General features: G+C 45.7%; 9 non-coding genes and 16 pseudogenes across 9 annotated transcripts; all 25 read right to left on the bottom strand.

The window, feature by feature from the left end:
• The window catches only part of LOC142128954 (5S ribosomal RNA), a 119-nt pseudogene extending 63 nt beyond the window's left edge, over positions 1-56 (bottom strand).
• Positions 57-139: 83 nt separating this feature from the next.
• On the bottom strand, positions 140-258 carry LOC142113022 (5S ribosomal RNA). Its single transcript, XR_012681329.1, has one exon. It is a non-coding gene; the product is annotated as a 5S ribosomal RNA (ribosomal RNA).
• An 84-nt stretch (positions 259-342) lies between these two features.
• LOC142122827 (5S ribosomal RNA) lies at positions 343-461 on the bottom strand (annotated as a pseudogene).
• An 82-nt stretch (positions 462-543) lies between these two features.
• LOC142128611 (5S ribosomal RNA) lies at positions 544-662 on the bottom strand. The gene has a single exon (XR_012685655.1). It is a non-coding gene; the product is annotated as a 5S ribosomal RNA (ribosomal RNA).
• An 84-nt stretch (positions 663-746) lies between these two features.
• LOC142112746 (5S ribosomal RNA) lies at positions 747-865 on the bottom strand. Its single transcript, XR_012681278.1, has one exon. It is a non-coding gene; the product is annotated as a 5S ribosomal RNA (ribosomal RNA).
• An 84-nt stretch (positions 866-949) lies between these two features.
• On the bottom strand, positions 950-1,068 carry LOC142124888 (5S ribosomal RNA; annotated as a pseudogene).
• An 84-nt stretch (positions 1,069-1,152) lies between these two features.
• LOC142112437 (5S ribosomal RNA) lies at positions 1,153-1,271 on the bottom strand. Its single transcript, XR_012681223.1, has one exon. It is a non-coding gene; the product is annotated as a 5S ribosomal RNA (ribosomal RNA).
• An 84-nt stretch (positions 1,272-1,355) lies between these two features.
• Positions 1,356-1,474, bottom strand: LOC142119142 (5S ribosomal RNA; annotated as a pseudogene).
• Positions 1,475-1,558: 84 nt separating this feature from the next.
• Positions 1,559-1,677, bottom strand: LOC142136215 (5S ribosomal RNA). Its single transcript, XR_012687469.1, has one exon. It is a non-coding gene; the product is annotated as a 5S ribosomal RNA (ribosomal RNA).
• An 84-nt stretch (positions 1,678-1,761) lies between these two features.
• Positions 1,762-1,880, bottom strand: LOC142124368 (5S ribosomal RNA; annotated as a pseudogene).
• An 84-nt stretch (positions 1,881-1,964) lies between these two features.
• Positions 1,965-2,083, bottom strand: LOC142114964 (5S ribosomal RNA; annotated as a pseudogene).
• An 84-nt stretch (positions 2,084-2,167) lies between these two features.
• LOC142124051 (5S ribosomal RNA) lies at positions 2,168-2,286 on the bottom strand (annotated as a pseudogene).
• Positions 2,287-2,370: 84 nt separating this feature from the next.
• LOC142126961 (5S ribosomal RNA) lies at positions 2,371-2,489 on the bottom strand (annotated as a pseudogene).
• Positions 2,490-2,573: 84 nt separating this feature from the next.
• Positions 2,574-2,692, bottom strand: LOC142136203 (5S ribosomal RNA). Its single transcript, XR_012687468.1, has one exon. It is a non-coding gene; the product is annotated as a 5S ribosomal RNA (ribosomal RNA).
• Positions 2,693-2,776: 84 nt separating this feature from the next.
• On the bottom strand, positions 2,777-2,895 carry LOC142114087 (5S ribosomal RNA; annotated as a pseudogene).
• Positions 2,896-2,979: 84 nt separating this feature from the next.
• On the bottom strand, positions 2,980-3,098 carry LOC142114952 (5S ribosomal RNA; annotated as a pseudogene).
• An 84-nt stretch (positions 3,099-3,182) lies between these two features.
• LOC142117925 (5S ribosomal RNA) lies at positions 3,183-3,301 on the bottom strand (annotated as a pseudogene).
• Positions 3,302-3,385: 84 nt separating this feature from the next.
• Positions 3,386-3,504, bottom strand: LOC142117209 (5S ribosomal RNA; annotated as a pseudogene).
• Positions 3,505-3,588: 84 nt separating this feature from the next.
• LOC142136192 (5S ribosomal RNA) lies at positions 3,589-3,707 on the bottom strand. Its single transcript, XR_012687467.1, has one exon. It is a non-coding gene; the product is annotated as a 5S ribosomal RNA (ribosomal RNA).
• Positions 3,708-3,791: 84 nt separating this feature from the next.
• LOC142114076 (5S ribosomal RNA) lies at positions 3,792-3,910 on the bottom strand (annotated as a pseudogene).
• An 84-nt stretch (positions 3,911-3,994) lies between these two features.
• LOC142114941 (5S ribosomal RNA) lies at positions 3,995-4,113 on the bottom strand (annotated as a pseudogene).
• An 84-nt stretch (positions 4,114-4,197) lies between these two features.
• On the bottom strand, positions 4,198-4,316 carry LOC142117914 (5S ribosomal RNA; annotated as a pseudogene).
• Positions 4,317-4,400: 84 nt separating this feature from the next.
• On the bottom strand, positions 4,401-4,519 carry LOC142111930 (5S ribosomal RNA). Its single transcript, XR_012681082.1, has one exon. It is a non-coding gene; the product is annotated as a 5S ribosomal RNA (ribosomal RNA).
• Positions 4,520-4,603: 84 nt separating this feature from the next.
• On the bottom strand, positions 4,604-4,722 carry LOC142126952 (5S ribosomal RNA; annotated as a pseudogene).
• Positions 4,723-4,806: 84 nt separating this feature from the next.
• LOC142136180 (5S ribosomal RNA) lies at positions 4,807-4,925 on the bottom strand. The gene has a single exon (XR_012687466.1). It is a non-coding gene; the product is annotated as a 5S ribosomal RNA (ribosomal RNA).
• Positions 4,926-5,000: the final 75 nt, after the last annotated feature.

Genomic DNA, 5,000 nt, shown 5'->3' with positions numbered 1-5,000 from the left:
CTTAGCATCCAAGATCAGATGAGATTGGGCTTGTTCAGGGTGGTGTGGTTATAGTATTGGTATCCTCATGACCTACATCTCTTATACATCTCAAAACCAGCATTGAAGGAAGTCGGAACAAGAGAAAATAAAAAAGAATTGCCTACAGCACCTGGTATTCCCAGGTGGTCACCCATCCAAGTACTAACCAGGCCCGGCCCTGCTTAGCTTCCAAGATCAGATGAGATTGGGCTTGTTCAGGGTGGTGTGACTGTAGGTATTGTTTTTCTAATGACCTACATCTCTTATACATCTCAAAACCAGCATTGAAGGAAGACGGAACAAGAGAAAATAAAAAAAAAAGGCCTACAGCACCTGGTATTCCCAGGTGGTCTCCGATCCAAGTATTAACCAGGCCCAGCCCTTCTTAGCTTCCAAGATCAGATGAGATTGGGCTTGTTCAGGGTGGTGTGGCTGTAGGTATGGTTTTCTACTGACCTACATCTCTTATACATCTGAAAACCAGCATTGAAGGAAGCCGGAACAAGAAAAAATAAAATAAAAGGCCTACAGCACCTGGTATTCCCAGGTGGTCTCCCATCCAAGTACTAACCAGGCCCGGCCCTGCTTAGCTTCCAAGATCAGATGAGATTGGGCTTGTTCAGGGTGGTGTGGCTGTAGGTATTGGCTTCCTAATGACCTACATCTCTTATACATCTCAAAACCAGCATTGAAGGAAGCCGGAACAAGAGAAAATAAAAAAAAATGGCCTACAGCACCTGGTATTCCCAGGTGGTCTCCCATCCAAGTACTAACCAGGCCCGGTCCTGCTTAGCTTTCAAGATCAAATGAGATTGGGCTTGTTCAGGGTGGTGTGGCTGTAGGTATTGGTTTTCTAAAGACCTACATGTCTTATACATCTCAAAACCAGCTTCGAAGGAAGCCGGAACAAGAGAAAATAAAAAAAAACTGCCTACAGCACCTGGTATTCCCAGGTGGTCTCCCATCCAAGTACTAACCAGGCCGAGCCCTGCTTAGCTTCCAATATCAGACGAGATTGGGCTTGTTCAGGGTGGTGTGGCTGTATGTATTGGTTTCCTAATGACCTACATCTCTTATACATCTCAAAACCAGCATTGAAGGAAGCCGGAACAAGAGAAAATAAAAAAAATTGGCCTACAGCACCTGGTATTCCCAGGTGGTCTCCCATCCAAGTACTAACCAGGCCCGGTCCTGCTTAGCTTCCAAGATCAAAAGAGATTGGGCTTGTTCAGGGTGGTGTGGCTGTAGGTATTGGTTTTCTAAAGACCTACATGTCTTATACATCTCAAAACCAGCTTCGAAGGAAGCCGGAACAAGAGAAAATAAAAAAAAACTGCCTACAGCACCTGGTATTCCCAGGTGGTCTCCCATCCAAGTACTAACCAGGCCGGGCCCTGCTTAGCTTCCAAGATCAGACGAGATTGGGCTTGTTCAGGGTGGTGTGGCAGTAGGTATTGGTTTCCTAATGACCTACATCTCTTATACATCTCACAACCAGCATTGAAGGAAGCCGGAACAAGAGAAAATAAAAAAAAATGGCCTACAGCACCTGGTATTCCCAGGTGGTCTCCCATCCAAGTACTAACCAGGCCCGGTCCTGCTTAGCTTCCAAGATCAAATGAGATTGGGCTTGTTCAGGGTGGTGTGGCTGTAGGTATTGGTTTTCTAAAGATCTACATGTCTTATACATCTCAAAACCAGCTTCGAAGGAAGCCGGTACAAGAGAAAATAAAAAAAAACTGCCTACAGCACCTGGTATTCCCAGGTGGTCTCCCATCCAAGTACTAACCAGGCTGGGCCCTACTTAGCTTCCAAGATCAGATGAGATTGGGCTTGTTCAGGGTGGTGTGGCTGTAGGTATTGGTTTCCTAATGACCTACATCTCTTATACATCTCAAATCCAGCTTCGAAGGAAGCCGGAACAAGAGAAAATAAAAAAAAAAGGCCTACAGCACCTGGTATTCCCAGATGGTCTCCCATCCAAGTACTAACCAGGCCTAGCCCTGCTTAGCTTCCAAGATCAGACGAGATTGGGCTTGTTCAGGGTGGTGTGGCTGTATGTATTGTTTTCCTAATGACCTACATCTCTTATACATCTCAAAACCAGCATTGAAGGAAGCCGGAACAAGAGAAAATAAAAAAAAATGGCCTACAGCACTTGGTATTCCCAGGTGGTCTCCCATCCAAGTACTAACCAGGCCCGGTCCTGCTTAGCTTCCACGATCAAATGAGATTGGGCTTGTTCAGGGTGGTGTGGCTGTAGGTATTGGTTTTCTAAAGACCTACATGTCTTATACATCTCAAAACCAGCTTCGAAGGAAGCCGGAACAAGAGAAAATAAAAAAAAACTGCCTACAGCACCTGGTATTCCCAGGTGGTCTCCCATCCAAGTACTAACCAGGCTGGGCCCTGCTTAGCTTCCAAGATCAGACGAGATTGGGCTTGTTCAGGGTGGTGTGGCAGTAGGTATTGGTTTCTTAATGACCTACATCTCTTATACATCTCAAAACCAGCATTGAAGGAAGCCGGAACAAGAGAAAATAAAAAAAAATGGCCTACAGCACCTGGTATTCCCAGGTGGTCTCCCATCCAAGTACTAACCAGGCCCGGTCCTGCTTAGCTTCCAAGATCAAATGAGATTGGGCTTGTTCAGGGTGGTGTGGCTGTAGGTATTGGTTTTCTAAAGATCTACATGTCTTATACATCTCAAAACCAGCTTCGAAGGAAGCCGGAACAAGAGAAAATAAAAAAAAACTGCCTACAGCACCTGGTATTCCCAGGTGGTCTCCCATCCAAGTACTAACCAGGCCGGGCCCTGCTTAGCTTCCAAGATCAGACGAGATTGGGCTTGTTCAGGGTGGTGTGGCTGTAGGTATTGGTTTCCTAATGACCTACATCTCTTATACATCTCAAATCCAGCTTCGAAGGAAGCCGGAACAAGAGAAAATAAAAAAAAGAGGCCTACAGCACCTGGTATTCCCAGATGGTCTCCCATCCAAGTACTAACCAGGCCTAGCCCTGCTTAGCTTCCAAGATCAGACGAGATTGGGCTTGTTCAGGGTGGTGTGGCTGTATGTATTGTTTTCCTAATGACCTACATCTCTTATACATCTCAAAACCAGCATTGAAGGAAGCCGGAACAAGAGAAAATAAAAAAAAAAGGCCTACAGCACCTGGTATTCATAGGTGGTCTCCCATCCAAGTACTAACCAGGCCCGACCCTACTTAGCATCCAAGATCAAATGAGATTGGGCTTGTTCAGGGTGGTGTGGCTGTAGGTATTGGTTTTCTAAAGACCTACATGTCTTATACATCTCAAAACAAGCTTCGAAGGAAGCCGGAACAAGAGAAAATAAAAAAAAACTGCCTACAGCACCTGGTATTCCCAGGTGGTCTCCCATCCAAGTACTAACCAGGCCGGGCCCTGCTTAGCTTCCAAGATCAGATGAGATTGGGCTTGTTCAGGGTGGTGTGGCAGTAGGTATTGGTTTCTTAATGACCTACATCTCTTATACATCTCAAAACCAGCATTGAAGGAAGCCGGAACAAGAGAAAATAAAAAAAAATGGCCTACAGCACCTGGTATTCCCAGGTGGTCTCCCATCCAAGTACTAACCAGGCCCGGTCCTGCTTAGCTTCCAAGATCAAATGAGATTGGGCTTGTTCAGGGTGGTGTGGCTGTAGGTATTGGTTTTCTAAAGATCTACATGTCTTATACATCTCAAAACCAGCTTCGAAGGAAGCCGGAACAAGAGAAAATAAAAAAAAACTGCCTACAGCACCTGGTATTCCCAGGTGGTCTCCCATCCAAGTACTAACCAGGCCGGGCCCTGCTTAGCTTCCAAGATCAGACGAGATTGGGCTTGTTCAGGGTGGTGTGGCTGTAGGTATTGGTTTCCTAATGACCTACATCTCTTATACATCTCAAATCCAGCTTCGAAGGAAGCCGGAACAAGAGAAAATAAAAAAAAAAGGCCTACAGCACCTGGTATTCCCAGATGGTCTCCCATCCAAGTACTAACCAGGCCTAGCCCTGCTTAGCTTCCAAGATCAGACGAGATTGGGCTTGTTCAGGGTGGTGTGGCTGTATGTATTGTTTTCCTAATGACCTACATCTCTTATACATCTCAAAACCAGCATTGAAGGAAGCCGGAACAAGAGAAAATAAAAAAAAAAGGCCTACAGCACCTGGTATTCATAGGTGGTCTCCCATCCAAGTACTAACCAGGCCCGACCCTACTTAGCATCCAAGATCAAATGAGATTGGGCTTGTTCAGGGTGGTGTGGCTGTAGGTATTGGTTTTCTAAAGACCTACATGTCTTATACATCTCAAAACCAGCTTCGAAGGAAGCCGGAACAAGAGAAAATAAAAAAAAACTGCCTACAGCACCTGGTATTCCCAGGTGGTCTCCCATCCAAGTACTAACCAGGCCGGGCCCTGCTTAGCTTCCAAGATCAGATGAGATTGGGCTTGTTCAGGGTGGTGTGGCTGTAGGTATTGGTTTCCTAATGACCTACATCTCTTATACATCTCAAAACCAGCTTCGAAGGAAACCGGAACAAGAGAAAATAAAAAAAAACTGCCTACAGCACCTGGTATTCCCAGGTGGTCTCCCATCCAAGTACTAACCAGGCTGGGCCCTGCTTAGCTTCCAAGATCAGACGAGATTGGGCTTGTTCAGGGTGGTGTGGCAGTAGGTATTGGTTTCTTAATGACCTACATCTCTTATACATCTCAAAACCAGCATTGAAGGAAGCCGGAACAAGAGAAAATAAAAAAAAATGGCCTACAGCACCTGGTATTCCCAGGTGGTCTCCCATCCAAGTACTAACCAGGCCCGGTCCTGCTTAGCTTCCAAGATCAAATGAGATTGGGCTTGTTCAGGGTGGTGTGGCTGTAGGTATTGGTTTTCTAAAGATCTACATGTCTTATACATCTCAAAACCAGCTTCGAAGGAAGCCGGAACAAGAGAAAATA

Source organism: Mixophyes fleayi, chromosome 1, assembly GCF_038048845.1.
Source record: "Mixophyes fleayi isolate aMixFle1 chromosome 1, aMixFle1.hap1, whole genome shotgun sequence".
NCBI lineage: Eukaryota > Metazoa > Chordata > Amphibia > Anura > Limnodynastidae > Mixophyes > Mixophyes fleayi.
This window is presented reverse-complemented; position numbering and strand designations above follow the sequence as displayed.